The sequence below is a fragment of the Podarcis gaigeae genome, assembly GCF_964106915.1.
Source record: "Podarcis gaigeae genome assembly, chromosome: 2".
Taxonomy (NCBI): domain Eukaryota; kingdom Metazoa; phylum Chordata; class Lepidosauria; order Squamata; family Lacertidae; genus Podarcis; species Podarcis gaigeae.
In genome coordinates, this window is record NC_139679.1 from 14,284,726 (window position 1) to 14,306,650 (window position 21,925).

Consider the following 21,925-nt stretch of genomic DNA (forward strand, 5'->3'; position numbering starts at 1 on the left):
CGCGCGCCCAGCCGGTGACTTTCCTTCTGACCGTTTCCCCGCTTCCTGATGTGGGCGTTGCCAAACCTGACTCCTCTCCTCCCTCTGGTGGTGAGGACACTGGTCCCGACTCCTGGGACTCCCCCTCCCCACTGCGCTCTGGTGGAGACGCTGGTCCTGATCTCCAACTGCTGCTCAGGGACTCCCCGCTGGCCCCTTCCTCCTGGGGCTTCCCCCCTGGAGCCCCCCTCGCTCTGGCCACCGGCACTCCCTTCTATGAGTCCTCCGATTCGCTAGAGAGGCTTGTGGAATAACTCTGGCCACTGTCACTGCCTGCGCCCCCCTCGTACTCCTCCTCCTCACTCTCCATTTGCTCCCCCTCCTGTGTCTCTCCTTTTGAACCCCTGACAGTATGTAACCTGAAGTGTATGTAACCCGAGGTACCACTGTACTTTCAGGCAGATATCCAGGGAACATGAAGAATGGGCCCCAAATCTAGCACATTTTGAAGAAAGTGAAGTAATCCACATTAACACCTGAAGGGGGCCGCCCCCATAAGACCATTCAGTCCAGAGTCTAAAATTATCTAGCTTCACTACTGACAGCAGGTCAGGGGCAGGGGAGAAATTTCATTCACTTCTCATTCAAAGACGGATCTATGTAACTTGCACATCACAAAACAATACATGAACTGTTTCAATATGTGAACCTTTAAAAGTCACACTTCTCTGAATTCTGCAATGCAGCCCTCCAGACATATCGGTGTAAAGTGTGCAAAAAATGAACATATTAGTGAAGAATAACATACCAAAAAAATCATAATATTAGGGGGAAAGGCTTGCCAAAATGTGTATGTTAGGCAAAACTGCATGCAGGAATGTGTGTATTAAATGCTGTGAATAAGACTATGAATTGAAATCGGAGGCAATAGGTGTGCCTTTCCCTGTTTATCTGTTCGTTTGGTAACACAAAAAACTTTAATAAAAACTAATAAAAACATAATTATCAAACGGATATAGAGAACTGAACTTAAGATTGGAAAAATGAGAAACTGAGAAAAAGGAAAGCTGATTCATGCATCCCTTTTAAGATGCTGTCTAGGTTTGTCATTGCTTTTCTCCCAAGAAGCAGGCGTCTTTTAATTTCGTGGCTGCTGTTTGAACAATTAGGGTGGATTAACGTGCTCTGTCACCCTAGTACAATAAATCTGCTTTTGAATAGAAACCGACTTTACGCAGTTAGAGTTTCACTAAGAGCATGTGGGATGAATTAATGATGGACAGGAAGATACATAAACATTGCACAACATGTGCATTGCTGTATAATCTCCCCACAAAGAAATCCCAGCCAACGCTCAATAAATAGCAGATATATTATCTGCACAAACTTTAGGCAAGCAAATCAGGATGACATGCCCTCTAACGTTTCTTGATGAAAATAGGGACACTTGGAGGGTATGGAATGAATGCTCAATAAATAGGTCATCTGAAGACTCCAGGGTGATTTGTGGTATCCAGACATGCTTGTCCAATAATCATAGGTCAAATGCGTCTCAAGTGTGTTTTTCCTTGTACAGTTTTCTGTAGATCAATAATAATTTTCAAATACCTTGTGCACTCCGTACCGAAACTAATCTAGGAATATTGCCCAGTACTATCAGTCAAGCTTGCAAAAATCTACCATTTGCCCAATAATAAATGTTGGAAATGTAATGAGTCTGAAGGTACTTTCTATCATCTTTGGTGGACCTGCCCAAAGATCAAAGCCTTTTGGGAAATGATCTATAATGAAATTAAAAAAGTCCTTAAGTGGACATTTATAAAGAAACCGGAGGCTTTTCTCTTGGGCATGGTCGGCCAGTTGGTGCCAAGGAAGGATAGGACTTTTTTTATGTATGCGACCACAGCAGCAAGGATCCTGTTGGCAAAGTATTGGAAGATGCAAGAACTACCTACTCTGGAAGAATGGCAGACAAAGGTGATTGACTTTATGGGACTGGCAGAGATGACCGGCAGAATCCGTGACCAGGGGAAAGAGACAGTGGAAGAGGACTGGAAGAAATATAAAATATATCTTAAAAATTGTTGTAAAATTGAGGACTGATAAGATGTCTGGGGGTAAGAAATAGAGAATTACAGCTGTAAACATTAACATTAAGGAAATTTAAAGAAAACTACTAGAGAAATTGACTGAAGGGTTGCTAAAGAGTTGTAAAACAAGGATGCAGTGAAAGGGAGGTATGGGGAAGTCATGTTTTAAATGTTTTTTATATGTTTTTGTTTTGTGTTTTGTTTGTCTTTTTGTTAAAAAACTAATAAAAATTATTATATAAAAACAAAAACTATCTGCGGGATTGAAGTCCCAACTTGCCTTTCTAAACAGCCTGGGCCAAAACCCGTAGGCACAGAAGCATGTGCACATGCACGCACACACATATAGAACTGATAATTGTGACAGAATTTACATAGTATTATTTGCATAGGGTGTTCAATGTAAATAAGTAACTTAGATTTTCAACAGACAAAATCTCAATCCCAGCTGGGATTTTTGTATTCCTTGCAAGAGGCGTGGGTAGTCAGCCCATTGGTCAAATCTGAACTTTTTCAACTGTTCTGTCAGTCTATTTATTTGGTAAAACCTGCTTTTAATTTGATCTCCGTGGGCTATCTCCTGCCTGGGTTCTAAGGCTGGTATTTTACTCTATCCACAAAAGCAACGAGGCAATTGCATGTTGGATTCAGAACCAATAAGAGTGATACGCATACAGATGCCTGCATTTTGGAAGTATATAATCTATATACAGTACGGTGGTGGTGGTGGCAGTACTGGAGCTGAGCACTGAGCTTAAAAAAACCCAAAGTCACCCTAAAAGCTTTCCCCCTTTCCTGAATTTTCAGCTTTTGTGTTAAATAAACAGTAAAGCTACAAATAATATGCACACGGAGCAAAGTTGCTTCCAGGTTTGCACCCATGAGTGATGTTTTTCTGCATTTAGCTGGAAGAGGAATTAAAACTGGAGCTGAGTGAAAAATGCCTCCCACCTTTTGAGGTCTAATTTGTCTGTAAAGCTATTTTTATTACAGCAAAGAAAAACAAAGAAATCAATATTCTGAAGTCAACTTCAAATATCAAGCGTTGGTTTTTTTAACATGAAGACTAAAAGAAAGGAAAGAAAAAGAAAACACTTTTGATTCTCCATCTATCAGCTTTAAAAACATATGCAAAATTCTTACACCATAATAAAATTCAACTCTTATACTTTTCCATAAGCCAACTTTTTCCTGTCTTCAAACTGAAACCCTCGGGTATAGGGCGGTATATAAATTCAATCAATCAATCAAATATCACAAGCCTTTTGAGGTCTCATTTGGATAGCGGAGGGTGCTAAAGTTTCCTGGGCTGCTCCCAGCTTCTTGGATCTGCCAGGTGCCATATTTAAATCCTCAAAATGCAGAATTTGAAAAGTTCATCAAATGGAGGTTCCATACAATGCTTCACATACCATAACATTATCCAGCAATGTCCTTGTGCGTGGCTAAAACCTTTGTATAATGTCTACTTGAAGGCATGTTCTATTCAAATGTGCGCATAATTGATCTGTAAATTGCTATTCTTTTTATCATGGAGAAATAAGAAATGCATGCAGGGAGTGGAGGCTGCTCCATTTGGGTGAATGGACAACTGCCCCACCAGCAGGGGTGCCAACTGTATGAGGCTGAGGTGTCTTCAGTCCCCCCCCCCATATCTGCTGGGAGGGGGCTGGGCCCCTCAATGCTGAGGGAGTGGAGGAGGCGCAGCTTCAGTGACCAGCTCCCCCTCTGCACTCAACTTCCTCCCAATGATGTGACATTGCACATGAGATGCACATCCTGTGCATGACATCACACATGCGTGTCAGACGCATGATGTCACACAAGCATGACGTACAGCGCATGCTCTGGGCACAAATGGGCACCTCTGCCCACTAACTTTAGTCTGCCCTCAGCCAGTCCCCATCTGCCGGCCTTCTTACTTACAGCCCGTCAGCTTCCTCCTCCTTAGTCTCCATGCCATCTTTGCAGAACCCATCAGGCTGTGGCAAAGACACCAGGGGTATTTGCCAAGGGTATTTGGTAAGTAGTTCAGCCAAGGCTAGCCCAAGACAATTTGTTGCCCTGAGAGAGAAATGTAAATGATTTCCCCAAGGGATAAAAGACACAGCGCCAAAGAGCAGAAGAAGAAGAAGAGGAGGAGGAGGAGGAGTTTGGATTTGATATCCTGCTTTATCACTACCCGAAGGAGTCTCAAAGCGGATAACATTCTCCTTTCCCTTCCTCCCCCACAAGGTGAGTGGGGCTGAGAGACTTCAGAGAAGTGTGGCTAGCTCAAGCTCACCCAGCAGCTGCATGTGGAGGAGCGGAGACGCGAACCTGGATCACCAAATTAAAAGACTACTGCTCTTAACCACTACACCACACTGGCTCATAATGGGTACATTGTGAAGAAAATGGCAGCTCCCACATTGATTCCTCCCCAACCCACTTCATGATGTATACAGTGGTACCTCTGGATGCAATCTGTTCCGGAGCCCCATTCACATCTAGAAGCAAACCTAACCAGCGATGGCACATCTGCGAACACACGTGTCACTTTTCGCCACTTCTGCGCATGCGCATGACATCCTTTTGAGCGTCTGTGCATGCACAAGTGGTGAAACCCGGAAGTAACGCGCTCCGTTACTTCCAGGTTGCCGCGGAGCGCAACTCGAATGCACTCACCCCGAAGCACATTTAACCCAAGGTATGACTGTAGTTGGGATGCAGGTGGCGCTGTGGGTTAAAGCCTCAGTGCCTAGGACTTGCCGATCGAAAGGTCGGCGGTTCGAATCCCTGCGGCGGGGTGCGCACCCGCTGCTCGGTCCCAGCGCCTGCCAACCTAGCAGTTCGAAAGCACCTCCGGGTGCAAGTAGATAAATAGGGACCGCTTACCAGCGGGAAGGTAAATGGCGTTTCTGTGTGCGGCTCTGGCTCGCCAGAGCAGCGATGTCACGCTGGCCACGTGACCCGGAAGTGTCTCCGGACAGCGCTGGCCCCTGGCCTCTTAAGTGAGATGGGCGCACAACCCCAGAGTCTGTCAAGACTGGCCCGTACGGGGAAGGGGTACCTTTACCTTTACCTTTATGACTGTAGTTGCCCTGTATACCATGTGTCTGTTTTATGGTACAGTTTCATTTTGTGTCACATAGCTGCCAATTGGCTGCTTTTTAAAGGTGGCCCCAAATCCGCTACCTAAAGTGCCTGGCAAGCTCTGGTCCATGGGGTCACAAAGAGTCAGACACGACTAAATGACTAAACAACAGCAACAAAATGTCCATTTGACCTCATAGTAAGTAAGACTGGTGTGTGTGTGTGTGTGTGTGTGTGTGTGGCATGCTAATAAGTAAAATGACTTAAGTTTAAAACCAGCTGAACTACCGGTACTTGTTTCCTCCTGCTGAAATCTCTAATGACTTCTCACTTACTCCAGTAGTCCCTATTGAAAGTGCCAAGTTTGTGGGGCAATGCACATTCATCTTATGTCTGTCTGCAGATGCTCACACTTAGGTAAAGTAAAGGGACCCCTGACCATTAGGTCCAGTCGTGACCGACTCTGAGGTTGCGGCGCTCATCTCGCTTTACTGGCCGAGGGAGCCGGCATACAGCTTCCGGGTCATGTGGCGAACCAGAGCAGCGCACGGAAACGCCATTTACCTTCCCGCCGGAGTGGTACCTATTGATCTACTTGCACTTTGACGTGCTTTCGAACTGCTAGGTTGGCAGGAGCAGGGACCGAGCAACGGGAGCTCACCCCGTCGCGGGGATTCGAACTGCCAACTTTCTGATCGGCAAGTCCTAGGTTCTGTGGTTTAACCCACAGCGCCACCCGCATCCTGTTGCTCACACTTAAGGACAGGTAAATTGTGTGAGCCTTAGGCTGTGGACAGACAATACCTTTAAAACACATTTGAAGCACATTCCTTCCCTTAAAGAATTCTGGGCACTATGGTTTATCCCTCTAGACCAGGGGTGCACAACCTGCAGCCCTCCAGATGTTTCTGGACTACAACTCCCATCAGTCCCAGCCAGCAAAGACAGTGATCAGGGGTGACAGAAGTTGTAGTACAGAGACATCTGGAGGGCCGCAGATTGTGCAACCCTGCTCTAGACCTATAATTCCCAGCAACCCTTATGTACCCCCTAAGTGTCCTGTTTTTAGTGGGACATACCGGATCAAAGAAGCCAATCCCAGAATGCTCTGTTTTTTGGTCCAGCACTCTGTTGATCATTAACAGGGTTGCGCCAAAGCATCTTCTGGTTCAGTGCTTTGGAACAACCCTGCTAACAATCATCAGAGAACAAGACTGGAAGGTGTGCCCCTCCTGATCTCCCAATTTGGGGGACAAAAATATTGGAGGGTGTTCTCTTACCAAATCCACCTTTCCTGTTGCAAAAACAGAGAAGGGAATATTTCAAAAACAGTTTTCAAAGTGCTTTGGCCATAGGAAAAGAAGAGTAATATTTATGATGTCAGAAATACTAGCCAGTAGATACCATGACAGGTGGCGCTGTGGGTAAAAGCCTCAGCACCTTGGGTTTGCCGATCAAAAGGTCGGCGGTTCGAATCCCTGCGGCGGGGTGCGCTCCCGCTGCTCGGTCCCAGCGCCTGCCAACCTAGCAGTTCGAAAGCACCCCTGGGTGCAAGTAGATAAATAGGGACCGCTTACTGGCGGGAAGGTAAACGGCGTTTCCGTGTGCTGCACTGGCTCGCCAGATGCAGCTTTGTCACGCTGGCCACGTGACCCGGAAGTGTCTCCGGACAGCGCTGGCCCCCGGCCTCTTGAGTGAGATGGGCGCACCAACCCCAGAGTCTGTCAAGACTGGCCTGTACGGGCAGGGGTACCTTTACCTTTACCTTTAGATACCATGACATTGGGCACACACATATATATGCATGCTTGCAGAATCCTTTATAGAGCTCACTCTGGGACACAAAAGTGTTTGTTTTGTTAGTTTTCCTGCAAAACAGACACAACCCCAACTTATTTGGACCCCGGTGCTGTCCTCATTCACCTCTGAATGCATAGAGTGGGCAGAATAACTCCCGTACAGAGTTTCCCTTAAATTAACTGTTAAATTTCCTGCAAGTGCCACTTAATAATGGTGGCTGTATAACTGTAGGATCATTATCAAACATCATGCTGCAACATAACACCAATATAACCCACCTACATAACAAGCAATATTATCCCAATCAACTTGGAGAGGTAACATTCAGCAATAGAAAATAGATCTAATGTGCAGTACCACCTTCCTGCATGCCTGAGAACATTGTCCTCTCTAGAAAAGCATGATCCCTTCTTCATGAGTCCTTAAAAGTAATTTAAAAGAAGAACAACCAAGTCTGATCACAAACTTTAGATTTTCTGACTGTAACAGGGCAAAAAACAACATGTTTCTCGGTTGTTTAGAAATTGGTCTGTCCCTGTCTGTCAGGCTTCATGGACCACTGTTTGCTATTTCAAGATTACAGCTAATACCAGTATTAGGGCTAGTACCTATGGATTCTGTACCCAGAAGCGTAACATGGCTGAAGCTCTGTATCAAAACCCAGTGTTGGCCCATATGGGCAACAAAAAAGACAAAAATGAGACACAGCAGCTAACATTTGTGCAGTTGAGTTAAAGCCAAAGGGCAGTTGCATCTTGTGGCCTTGCTCTTACACGGTGGGGTCACAGTGGGCTAACCTGGTGGGGAGCGACAGCAGCACTGCAAAGACACGGACTGCCATTTTGATTTCCTACATTTTCCCACGGTCGCATCACAGGCTACAGCAGAACTAAAAATAGCAGGTGGCTGCCAAACCAGGTGTACAATATGGGCAACAGCTGTGGGCCTTGCCCTAAAGGCAGTTGCCGAAGGGTGTTGGTGCTGGCTTGATGAATAATCAATGCACTGGGCCCAGCACTGATAATTAAATGAAATGTATAATGCAATATTATAAATGTCGCAATAAGAGAAGAAGAAGAGTTTGGATTTGATATCCTGCTTTATCACTACCCAAAGGAGTCTCAAAGCGGCTAACATTCTCCTTTCCCTTCCTCCCCCACAACAAACACTCTGTGAGGTAAGTGGGGCTGAGAGACTTCAGAGAAGTGTGACTAGCCCAAGGTCACCCAGCAGCTGCATGTGGAGGAGCGGGGAATCGAACCCAGTTCACCAGATTACAAGTCTACTGCTCTTAATCACTACACCATACTGGCTCCATAGACCTTTCCTTTTAACCTCACATCAACACTGTGAGGCGAGAGAGAGAGAGAGAGAGAGAGAGAGAGAGAGGGAGAGAGGGAGGGAGAGAGAGAGAGATTCCAGCTCTTGAACATGGGTCTTTCCAGACTCAACTTTCTAATGCAACATGGCATGAAGAATCATTAGCGAAGAAGCAAACAGATGTTGCATGCAGTTGTGTGGAACTTCCCACCATTTTGGTTTGTTTGTTTTGTTTTAACCAAGCACAGCCTCAATAAGAGGTTGTGAGCTGAAGTGGAAGACCAGTTGGGAAGGAACTGCCTTAAGCGTTGCTCAACCTGCTCAAAATCCTCCTCCCTAAGTTGATTTTGTACTCAGAGAGAATATGGGAACATGGGCTACATTTCCCTAGAACAGGTTACTTACATCACAGGGCCGTGCTGAAAAATTTCTCAGGAATATTATCTAAGATTCTATCGCATCATCTCGCTATCAGTCTATGCCAGAAGAAAATTCACATCTGTCAAGAGTGACTCATGAGCCTCGACATTAGGCCATCTATGCAATTTAGAACAAGGTGCTGTTGTTACATGTCACTTTTCCAGTCTCCACAGTTGATCTGGGAAGGAAGTTAATTGCAGTGTCATAAATCTATTGAGGTGATAGAAGTAGCTGACATCAGGAGAGGAGCTGAAATCATGGCTTCATTTCTTTGAACACGGGGGATCACTATACTGGGGTTGCTTCAAACTTTATCTATTTTGTTAGTGTGTTGGGGGGGTGTCAATAATTAAGAATCCAAGTTTACAATCTGTGGCAACGTCACTTTTAGGATTTGAAGTTGTTTTTACATTTGAAAGTGCTTTTTTAATTGTTGCCATTGTGCTTCTATGCAAAATTGTGTAATTGTTTTCATTGTGAAATTGCTTCAAGATGTTTTATGAGATGTAATTCATAAAAAGAAATAAATGTTGGCTTTCACTCTAGAGATGAACTCATTGACTGGAAACGTCTGTCCTCAGAGTAAAACTGATCTGGATCTACCCATTCATATATAATATGTCCAATGGATTTTCTTCCTCAGCGCATAAATTCTGAAAGCATAGGGACTCAAACCTGTTGCGTTTATACAAGATTGGGGGCTGTGAATGCAGCAACTCAGGAAGGTATGTGTTGTCTGTTGAATCTTTGACTTCACCCACATCACTTTTATGAAGTACCAGCACCATTTAAACAAAAAACAAAAAAAGGATTGGATCCAATATCATTGTTTGTATATATTACTGAACTAAGCACTAAGTAAGTTATTGAGCACAGGTGTCTGTTTAACAGCCTTCTTGAGCTCTGAACACAGGCCTGCATCAGAGCTTCTCCGAGTTGCAGGAAAGAGGGGAAGGAGCAACTCTCAAAGCTGGGTTGTTCTTAAAGGAACAATGCACAGGGACTAGATACATCACATAAGGGACCTAACTTAGGGATCATCGACATTTCTGCTTCTCCCATGCCTAGAAAGAATGGGTCTGAGAGGTTCCCCCCCCCCCCCCGCCCTACTCCTTTCCCAAGGAAAACCCACTCTCTTAAGCTAAACTGAAGAAAATGTCAATCTGGAAAAACATCAAATTGCTGTTTGCTCCAACTGAGCACTAAAGAGCAGAAGCTTAATCATGCTGGCCACATGATCCGGAAGCTGTACGCCGGCTCCCTCGGCCAATAAAGTGAGATGAGCGCCGCAACCCCAGAGTCGGCCACGACTGGACCTAATGGTCAGGGGGCCCTTTACCTTTTAAGAAGGTTAGATGGTGCCTTGTACACCTCCTTCCAGCAACTCCTGCAGCCAAGCTGTGCCAAACATCTTGCTCTGTTTTCCTTTGGACCATATCAGGGAGGACAAGAGGGGGTCTTGTTATCTGGGCAGCCCAGGACCTACACACACTGCCCAGGTTTGTGCCCCAGGGAAGTCACTTTGGTACTGCTAATGCAGTCATCTGACTTCACCCCTGGAGGCAGACTCCATTGCCTCTAGAGAAAGACAGATACCCACAACAACAACAACAACAACAACAACAACAACAACATGCTTCCCCTCACATTGCCTGTCATTTAAGTGCTTACTAAACACATAGGTCTAATGTGTCTAATTCAAACGACACAATATCAGCTTTCCAACTGCACAACTTTCCCCCCAACTCTGAATTTTATTTCAAACTGCACACTTAAAAAACCCTGAACAAGCTGAAGCCTGTGACTCATGCTTAAGATGTGTATGTACATGTCAATTAGGCTTTTTCTAAAGAAAGCCCAGAGTGGAATAAAATGTACTTGATGGGATTCCATGCGGTAGAGCAGGAAAGATGAACATTTGTACGGAGAACAATAGCAGTTCTTCTGAGAAGCTTCCAATTCTCTGAAAAAGCTAATGTCTGTTTTTCTTTTTTTGGACATTATTTTTATGGAGATCATTTTTCTACATCTTCTTACATACATAAAAATGTCAGGCTGTCATCACACAACCCGCACTAGAGAATTTCTAGTACCACATCACAATTCTGGATAAGCATGACATCAGGGCACAGAAAAGGAGCAAAAGAGAATAGATTCTATCCAGAAGAGTCAATCCCTTAGTTGACACTTCTTCAAACTCAAAGCAGTGCTCAGTTTTGGATAATAATAATAATAATAATAATAATAATAATAGCCTAAAACATCTCAACAAGCTGTTTTCCAGAGTTGGTTATTACTCAATTCCATATAGCACAGTACAGGAAAACACTCAGCTGGCATAGTAGCAATACTTTTAATATATTTTAATTGGGGGCAGTCAGCTCTTGCTTAACTGATGGTCATCCAGATTCTGTATGAGGAAGAGCTGCTATTCCTGTTGCTAGAGAGCATAGCTTTCAAAAAAAATTCTGCAGTTTCCAAAACGTTAATGGGCTTTGAATCAGAACCATAGATTTCAACACCATAGAGCATTTATCTTTAGGCCAGGCTTTATCAGCCGCCCTCCCTTATTGTAATAGAACTTCATCAATGCTCCTATGTTTTTCTGTTCTCTGACTTTTACTGCCTTCATATAACACTTCCAAAAGAGGGTTTTGCTAAAGAGTACACCCAGGTATCTATATCAGTGAGGTTGTTCTATAACTTGCTGTCCTAAACACCATCTATACATAGGACTGTGTTTGCCAAAAATCATAATCTTGGTCTTAGAGTAATTTATTGATAGGTTTTCCCGTTTACAGTATGTACTGACCACTTCCAAGAGATTTCTGAGGCCCGATCGGGAAAGAGAGAGGAACACTAAATCATCTGCATGCATCAAGATTGAGATCTTTCTGTTCGCTAAATACGGCACCAAATCATTAATATAAAAGTTTAAATGAGTGGGAGCCAGAAGGATTGCAATCTGTAAACCCTAACTCCCATCTACAGAAGCACTCTTTCCAAGGAATTTTCACTGGCTAAAGTTGCCCAGTTGTTGGAAAAGCTGACCTTGGCTCTCTGGTGCCCTGAAATGTTTTCAGGAAGACTTCTCACAAAGTCTGTGCATCACACTCATCAGTATTCTTCATTCCAGCTGACTGCAGAGTTCAGCACTTTAAAATTGACTTTAAACAAGAGATCAAAATTTCATAACAAGTTCTTTTCCTGATCTGCACCCATTAAGTCAATTTTAAAACATTTAGCAAAACATTTTCCTCCAGGCAAATTAAAGTTGTCGAGCCTGGTAAAGATGGCTCATCTGTGTTGCTGCCTCTTCTACACTTATTTCAGATTTTATCTCTTCCTTTGGGTTCACCGTTTGTCTCCACATGGAAGGAGATGGGGCAAATATCTCCTGAGGGCCAGGAAGGGTCAAAAGATATCACACATCTTACAAAAAGAGATAGAAGATCTAGAAAATGTGTATCCACTAACACAGGTAGGGGGAATGCTTGGCCCTTCAGATGCTTCTGAACTATAACTCCTATCATCCCAAACAAGCATGGCCATTGGCTAGGGATGATGGGAGTTGTAGTTTACCAGCTTCTGGAAGACAAAAGATTTCCCACACCAGTTCTAACATGAATCAGACGAAAATGATTCCTTTTAAAAAAAATAATCATGTGAACTCAGGGTCATTTTTGTTATTATAAAAAAATTAAAAATTTCCTTTGTTTAGAGTGGCTCCCACCCCACTCGCACACTCCTTTTAAGTAACAAGAAGGGGATTTAGCAGGGGCTTGGGTGGTGGTTGTAGGCCTCAGCCCTCTACCTACCATTCAGTGTAGCCCACCTGAAGAAATGGCCCAACAACCAAAGATCTTGACTCAGAAAGATCTTGCTCCTTCCACAAAGATGCCTTGCGATGTGAAGTGGGATAGCTGCGAGATTAAAGAAGACAACTTGTTGGTGCCCATCTAGCTACCCCTGAATCACAGAAAATGTTTCTAGCATTCCTCCAAATAACGTCGATTTCCTAATGTTACAATTATGTTTGGAACACGGTCATTAAAAGCAGCGAGCCTTGGATTAACTTTTATTAAGTTTACTCAGGTGCATTTGCATCTACAATTTTAAACAGCCGCCATCTGCTGCCCCCACATCATCTCTGTCTGAATTACGGCGTGCTTTTGCTTTTTGTGCTTTTTGTGCAGTTTATTCCTCCGCTGCTGCCCCTACAGTGGAGGAATAAACTACTGGGAAGAGGCACTTTGCTCTGTCCCCATCCTGACCAGAAAGCACTGGCTGTACCCAGAAGCAGATGGCTACAAAGAGCAATCCAAACTTTTACCAGGGAGTAGCAAACCAACAAATCAACGAGTGTATCCAAAGCTCTGTAAGCATGTGCCAGCCGGGGGGGGGGGGGATGGCAGGGGGTGTTGCAGCTTCTCTTTTGCTGTGGCAGCTCAGCTCAGGCCCCTCGGGGGAATGGGGTAGTTAAGGATCCAGCAGGTCCATGGCTGGCTCTGCTTCTCCCGTCCCCCCCACCTGTAATGCCCTGTTTCCAGAGCATGTATTGACTGCTGCCTGTGGAAGGTGTCCATGTTCTGCACTTCTCATGGGCACAGCAGAGACTTCTGCAGTGACAGTCTCCACATCAGCAGCAGAGGCTGACCAAGGTCAGAGGAGGAGCATCTATACCATATCCTAACTCCCTCCAACCTAGCCAGCATCTTAAAAAGCAGAGACATCTCCTTGCCAACAAAGGTCCGTATAGTTAAAGCTATGGTTTTCCCAGTAGTGATGTATGGAAGTGAGAGCTGGACCATAAAAAAAAGCTGATTGCTGAAGAATGGATGCTTTTGAATTCTGGTGCTGGAGGAGACTCTTGAGAGTCCCATGGACTGCAAGAAGATCAAACCTACCCATTCTGAAGGAAATCAGCCCTGAGTGCTCACTGGAAGGACAGATCCTGAAGCTGAGGCTCCAATATTTTGGTCACCTCATGAGAAGAGGAGACTCCCTGGAAAAGACCCTGATGTTGGGAAAGATGGAGGGCACAAGAAGGGGACGACAGAGGACGAGATGGTTGGACAGTGTTCTCGAAGCTACCAGCGTGAGTTTGACCAAACTGCAGGAGGCAGTAGAAGACAGGAGGTGCCTGGCGTGCTCTGGTCCATGGGGTCACAAAGAGTCAGACATGATTAAATGACTAAACAACAAACCCCCTCCAGCATGCAAAGTTCAGGGTGTTGGGTTTGCTCTCTTTTCTATGTACATTCCATACAGAGCACATAACTTCTTCCAAAGAATTCTGGGAGGTGTAGTTTGCCCCTGAGATTCACAGTTCCTAGCACCCTTAACAAGCTGCACCACACCGGCTTTTAGTGACAAACCAAAGTCCCCTTCATCAGAGGCGGAGCCAGCTGCTGCAGCACCTGGAATGGTGTGCACCCAGGGGGTGGGGCTAGCCGCCTGCTGTAGTGGGGCTAGCTGCCCATGGGAGTGGGGCGAGCATTCCAGGGGGGCTGGGTGAGCGTCCCGGGGTGCGCGTCACTCACCATGAGCCTCCTGGGGGTGAGCTGCCCACAGTGAGCATCAGGGAGCAGCGTGATGATGTCACACACACACACCCCCCAGGGATGGCACCTGGGGCGGGCAACACCCACCGCACCCACTTTTCTCTGCCTTTGCCCTTCATGGCTTATATAGGAGTTAAGAAGTTTCCATGAGTAGAAAGGGAAGCGGGGGCCACACTGTTTGCCCTGCCCCCAATGTTAGTTGCCTTCCTGGCCCTCTGATGGCCATGTCTGAGGAAGGGAAACTTCATATGTGGGATTCTATGTGCATAGACTTCCAAGTTATTTGGAACCCTGCACAACCAGAGTTCCAGATTGCACGGAAGGCTACGCATCTGTCTGTAGGTTTCCCTTCTTCAGCTATCCAAACTCAAAGCATCAGTGTGAGAGGGTGGCGAAGGACAGGATGTTGGGAAAGATGGAGGGCACAAGAAGGGGACGACAGAGGACGAGAAGGACAGAAGCTCGGCCCATGGTGTGGATCTGCTTCCCCTTCTACTTATCAAGCCTGTACAGAAACTGGGCTTGGAATGTGCATTGCAGGACCATTTAACTCCAGCTTATGAAAGCTTTTAGAATCATAGAATCATAGAGTTGGAAGAGACCACAAGGGCCATCGAGTCCAACTCCCTGCCAAGCAGGAAACACCATCAGAGCACTCCTGACATATGGTTGTCAAGCCTCTGCTTAAAGACCTCCAAAGAAGGAGACTCCACCACACTACTTGGTAGCAAATTCCACTGTCGAACAGCTCTTACTGTCAGGAAGTTCTTCCTAATGTTTAGGTGGAATCTTCTTTCTTGTAGTTTGGTTCCATTGCTCCGTGTCTGCTTCTCTGGAGCAGCAGAAAACAACCTTTCTCCCTCCTCTATGTGGCATCCTTTTATATATTTGAACATGGCTATCATATCACCCCTTAACCTCCTCTTCTCCAGGCTAAACATGCCCAGCTCCCTTAGCCGTTCCTCATAAGGCATCGTTTCCAGGCCTTTGACCATTTTGGTTGCCCTCCTCTGGACACGTTCCAGTTTGTCAGTGTCCTTCTTGAACTGTGGTGCCCAGAACTGGACACAGTACTCCAGGTGAGGTCTGACCAGAGCAGAATACAGTGGCACTATTACTTCCCTTGATCTAGATGCTATACTCCTATTGATGCACCCCAGAATTGCAGGGGCTTTTTAATATTTTTTACTAAAATATAAATGTGTTTGATCTTTAAAGTGACAGGGAACTCCATGTATTTTTGCTGGCTGTAACTCATTCCCTTGCAGTGAGGATGCTGCCATTGAAATGGATGTTCTGCCCAACTACTTGTATGTAAGACTAAAGTTGTTACGCTCTGCAAAAGAATCTTCTGCATCAGGGGAAAACTCATCAGGGTGGGGGAGACTCATTCAGCCCCTGGGAGATCTCCCAACATTTGGCAAAACATTTTCCGCAAACTTGTAGCAACTTCACTGCATTCCGTTCAGTTTAGTCACTTTTAGGACCACTGCAATGCCTTGATTTACCAATGGCTGATATTATGTGCTTTGAGTTCCCACATTATTTTTCCATTTGTAGCACAGAGAGTTAAAGATGTGCTGCTTTTTTTATTTGACTGGATGGATGCCCTGCTTTGTAATAGGTTGCACTGCAGTGTTTTGTTCAATGTGTAAGCTGCTGTGGAAAAAAGGGATACTTCCCCTCTATAAATAAATAAACCCTCTGATTTATTTGGATCTTTACACATCTTGTTTCCATATTCTTTTTAATGTATGAAACAACTGGTGGGTTTTGCAACATTCACTAAGCATGAATGAATCAAGAATGAATTGCGCATTGGTAGGATTCCCAGCAGCACATTGAGCGATAGGCAGAACACGCCCTAGCTTTGTTGAATGAATCAATGACCAATGTGTAGAGAGACGGGTGGATTTACTGCATAATAAATATTTGTACTAAATGGTAATATTTCAGCCAACTTTTCACTTGTCCTGAACTTTGGCTATAGAATTCACTGAATTTATGGTGGCCAGATGAAAGGGGGAAAAAAGAACATAACTAGATCTTTAATAAGAATGGCAGATAATGCCCTGGAGGAAGAAGCAACAGACTTCAGAGGTTTGCCTTTTGAATTTCTACCAGAGAAATCAGAGACATGCAATGAAATTTCCCACATAATAAAATCAGCTCAGTTTGGCAACTCCCAAGGTCAATTGGGGGGCCATGCAAAAGCAGGAGACTGGGATGAACTTCACTGCCTCTTAATATATTGATTGCCATTTTGCCCACTGTAGATCAGGGAGGGCCAACCATGGTGCCCGCCATATGCTGTTGAATGTAGCCCAGCTCCCTTTTCTGATCGTTAGTCATGCTGGTTGAGAATGGCAGAAGCTAAAGCTGAACATCTGGAAGATATTCTGCTCCGCTCTAATCTTGTCAAAGATTAATATAGTCCAAACTATATTAGCAGTGGTTTAATATAGTCCAAACTAAAACATCAGCCTTAGTCTGTGATTCACAAACTGCAAGGTGAGGCTCTGGTATTCAAAATGGCTTCAGCTGAAATTCTCAAGCTGTGGCACTTAGTGCAAGCTCTGGTTATTTCCATATGGTATGAAGCAGACCTTGGAAATTGAAGTGTACATCTCATTGGTCTCAATGCAGCCAGTCTAGCTTATTTGCAAGCTCGAATGGTGTGTGGGTTGTCTCATTAACCACTCTGCTATACCCAACATGAATTTCCTCTGTGGCTGATCCACACCGAAGCCATTTTCAGGAACCAAATGTATTGACTGAAGCTCTCAGGGTTGTTGAGACCAGTCCAATGTCCAGTTGTTGTGACACTGGAATGGAAGTAATCAAGGTATCTTAAGGGCAGGAATAAGCACTATATTTAAGGAGCCAGAACTGCGTAATTGCTGGCTGTTTTATTTGCAGAGATTGGGAAATCTTTCATATTGTGCTTTCTCCTTCTCAGAAAGCCAGGGTGCAATTTGAATCAAGCATCTGAAAAGACTCTGTTTGAATGTTTGTTAACTCCTCCCACACACCACCTGAAGAGTTTTATCAGACAATGATGATGTGAATGACACCAACAGTTTCCTCCTCCCCCTACAAACACGCCATTTGCATTTTTAATTCCTTGTCTGATTAAGAGTTCTGGGGAACTCCAAAGCTTGCACACTATTTTGTAACATTTCGATTCTCCTGATAATACCATTGCCCAAATGTGCATTTTATACTAGTTCTGGGTATGCCCTGCTGCCTTCAAATGAAGCCCTATTTGAAACCAGGGGAACTTATTTCGATGTAAACATGGTTAGGATCTGCATGTAAATGATTTTGGGAGGCAGAGATTCCCAAGGCTCCTTCTCATATATTGTGATATGATTTCTACTACTACTGTTTCTGTGCCTTGAACTGGAGTTGCAAAGGATCCAAATTTTATTGCAAGCTTAACTCATCACCTCTTGACTGAACCCAAATTTTGAAGGTTTTCCAGAAAATAATGAACTTCAGCCTCTTAACCCTGGGCCCCACCACTGGAACAGAGGAAGCTGTGTTATCCTGAGTCAGGCCATTGCTCTATCTAAGGTGAAAGGTAAAGGACCCCTGGACAGTTAAGTCAAAGGAAACTATGAGGTGTGGTGATCATCTCACTTTCAGGCCGAAGGAGCCAGCATTTGTTTGTTTGTTAGATAGCTTGCTGTATCCAACTCAGTATTGTGTACACTGACTAGTACACTAGTACACGGACTATAGAGATGAGGTGGAGCGGCTGACAGAGTGGTGCAGAGCTAACAACTTGCTCATAAATACAAGGAAGACAAAGGAGCTTGTGGTGGACTTCAGGAGACAGAAGAGCAATGTCCAGCCACTTTTGATTGATGGGGTCTGTGTGGAGAGGGTAACAACGTTCAGATTTTTGGGTATTGAATTACAAGAGGATCTGTCCTGGACTGTCAACACAAGGGGGCTTGTGAAGAAGGCGCAGCAGAGACTGTACTTTTTGAGAATCCTAAGGAAAAACCATCTTCCGCAGAAACTGCTGCTTGCCTTCTATCACTGTGCCATTGAGAGCGTGCTCACTTATGGCTTATGTGTGTGGTACGGAAGCTGTACTACCCAGGACAGGATGGGGTTGTACAGAGTTGTTAAGGCAGCAGAGAGCATTGCTGGCTGCCCACTCTCCACCTTAGAGCAGATTTATGCCACAAGGTGCCATAGGAAGGCACTGGACATGGTAAAAGATCCATCGCATCCTGGTCACTGTCTCTTCGAGCTCCTGCCTTCGGGACGGAGATACAGGACGATGAAGACAAGAACGAGCCCTCTTAAGAACAGCTTCTTCTCCAGAGCGATCTCGGCCCTGAATGGGAAACCTGGACTTTGAAAGTCATCTAATCTTCCTTGCTGTATTATACTATATTGTTTTAATTAGTGTTTTTATAGTTGTTCTGATTTTGAGTGGAGTGCCCTACCTGGGTGGATGGAGCAGCCAAGTAATTTCGTGGTCCCCGAGAGGGGGCAATGACAATAAAGATATTATTATTATTATTATATTATTATTATTATTATTAGTTGTGCCTATCTGGGTTTTCAGGCAGGAGTCACTCTCAGCCCTACCTGAAGATGCTCTACCATTCAGATACCACTGTTCCCCATAGCTTTCATATGCAACATGGTCCTGTGAACTGACCAGAGCTTATCCCTTTTCTTTGAGCTCAGGGCACAGACCCAGCACGTGTGCTTATGCCTTAAAAGACTTGCAGTATTTGCTCATGCCTGTGTGTTAATTGTCCTGATCAGCACATTTTTTGCCTTTTATGTCTTTCAACAAAGATAAAACCTAATTGATCTGACTTCATAAAATATTAGGTCACACTAATTAAATAATCCCTCTTAATTGCTCCCTTTAATGTTGAGCCCAAAAAGAAGTAGGAGTTGAAAGAGAAGCAGGAGAGAAGCTTTGTTAGATGTCTGGTATGAAGGCATATAAATTATATGCAATGTATCACCCTATGAAATACAACCATCTACATATAATATGGATTCTTTGACCTGAATCTTTACAATTTGTGGGAAATTGTATAACTGAACTGTGAAACAATTTTTGGGCTGAACCATTTGGACATGAGGAGACATGTCCCCAAATTTCTTCTCAACTTGGCCAGTTATGTCTTTTCAAAAAGTCCCACATTCATGGTGTCGGGTTTTTGTTTTTTTAAGACTGGTAGTAGTTCTAAACTGGCACTAACAATATTCTCAGTAGTATTTGTGTGACAGCTGGCAAAAAACTGCTTTCAGAAAGTTACTTTCTTGCCAATTGAATTTTATTAATTATAATAAGTATACCTCACTTGCCTGTCTTAAAAGGACCCACCCACCCAGCCAGCAGTTAATGTACCCTGATAGGTTCATTTTTCTATCAGTGAGCCCTGATTGGCTTGCCTGGCTGTGATATGAAGGCTGCAGGAAGCATTGGGAGGCTAAATTGATGCTCTGCCAAGGGCACTATGGGAAATTAAAACAGTGACTCAATACAGCTGGCAAGCGCAACCAAGAATGCTGGACCAGAGAGGAAATTAAGGATCACCAAAGACAGACATCAGTAGTGGGCCCTGCCAGTGGATTAGGTTCTGGAAGCCAGATGTTGAGTCAACCCTGATTAAGCACCATCAATATGTATTTTTTAAAGGTGTGGGGGGGAAACACATCTCAGCAGAAATGTGAATAAAGACTATCCACTAAACAGATTTTCCCTCAGGTACTATACCAAGTAGTCAGGCGGCAGCAGGCCTACAGAGATGGAGTCAGTTGGCCTTCTTATAGGAGGTCCCACAGCTCTGCCTTCATGACTAAGAAATCCCTGTCCTATGTGTCCTCCTTCTGTACCACAGAATACTAAGAAATATAGTCCCAGTGCACATGCAATTTCCCTCTCAAAGGAATGGCCGCCTGGCAGGAAATGATTGACCAACTGTGGACTATTTAGACAGTTACAGTGGAAGAACCAGAAATGTTGCACACTGAGAGATATCACAATAGCAACATGTCTGTGTGTGGTAATGTTGTAACTAGGGAGGTGTGAATCTGTCAGTTTCAGGTTCTCTCAGGTTCTCATTTTTCCAATAGTAAATTCAGCTCTTCACAGTTCCACATTAATCTGTGATTTAAAAAAAAGTTCTCATGAAAATTAATCCATTTTTTTAATGGGCTTTCTCCTAATGTTTTTTTCACAGAGCAAGTTCCCCTAATAGAATGCATTTTTGTATCTTGTTTTTACTAATATATATAGTTTTATGCATACTTTGCTCCAGCATATGAATTTCCATACACATTAAAGGTAAAGGTAAAGGTACCCCTGCCCGTACGGGCCAGTCTTGACAGACTCTGGGGTTGTGCGCCCATCTCACTCAAGAGGCCAGGGGCCAGCGCTGTCCGGAGACACTTCCGGGTCACGTGGCCAGCATGACAAAGCTGCATCTGGCGAGCCAGAGCCGCACACGGAAACGCCGTTTACCTTCCCGCTGGTAAGCGGTCCCTATTTATCTACTTGCACCCGGAGGTGCTTTCGAACTGCTAGGTTGGCAGGCGCTGGGACCGAGCAGCGGGAGCGCACCCCGCCGCAGGGATTCGAACCGCCGACCTTTCGATCAGCAAGTCCTAGGCGCTGAGGCTTTAACCCACAGCGCCACCTGCGTCCCAATACACATTACTTGGCCGCAAAATTAAGAAAACTGTGGATTTCAAAGGATGGCTATGTTTTGCTTCACATATTGTTTTGGGAAGCATAACTTTTGATAGGTTTGTGTTTAACTGAGAACTGAATCAAATTTCTCCCCATCCTTAGTTGTAACACATGTTTTTGTACAAAAATCTGATGCTGTTCCACACATTATCTGCTGCAATTTATTACTTGTGCAATTTATAAGTTGTACTATAGGAGTATGCTGTAATGTGCCTTTATCTGAACTCTACAGCCCTTACGATATAAAATGTCTCACCATTGTTTTGTTTCTGTTCCTCGCTTAGTGCTCTCCAGAATTCTTTCCTTTTATACAACTATGTGTGGAATATTCAGATTTCTATTCTGAGTCACAGTTTCAGTCCGGCCCATTTCAGAACAGCTGTGTGGGTAAACAGAGTACATGTATTTAAGCTCAAATAAAGTTAATAAAAGACTAGTATTAGGTATTTTTGGAAGTCTAGGTAAAAGATTAAAGTATTCCCCTTCTCTCAGATGTGCCTTCATTCTAAGCCACAGAGATTGGTTTTCATTTGGACTTTGGATATTCATGTTATGCTGTTAGCGAGTAAAAGCACAGCACATCTGCATTCAGTTGGCTGGCAGCATTGAGGTGGGGATGGGAGTAGATTTTGAGGGGGAAACTGAAATGGCATATTTATTTCTTTAACATTTTTAGCATTCTGCATCAGTGATATCACAATGACATTTTCAACATCATGCGGCAATAGTACCACATTAATATATTAATAATCAGAATAACCAGAGCTTTTTCTAGCCGGAACTCACCAGAACTCAGTTCTGGCACCACTCAGGTAGGCATCATTGCATTGTACAAGAACAAGGGAGGTGTTCATGGTGAGTTCCGGCACCTCTTTTGCTAGAAAAACAGCAAAAAATAGAATAACTACTAAATAAAATGAGAGAAAAATAAAAAGAATACAATT

At 44.3% G+C, this 21,925-nt stretch overlaps 1 long non-coding RNA gene across 1 annotated transcript; it reads right to left on the reverse strand.

The window, feature by feature from the left end:
- Nucleotides 1-10,666: 10,666 nt before the first annotated feature.
- LOC310840015 lies at nt 10,667-21,887 on the reverse strand. The gene is made up of 4 exons (XR_014561760.1): nt 21,768-21,887; nt 21,238-21,360; nt 12,520-12,607; nt 10,667-11,118 (listed from the first exon to the last, which is right to left on the reverse strand). It is a non-coding gene; the product is annotated as an uncharacterized lncRNA (long non-coding RNA).
- Between the last annotated feature and the right edge of the window lie 38 nt (nt 21,888-21,925).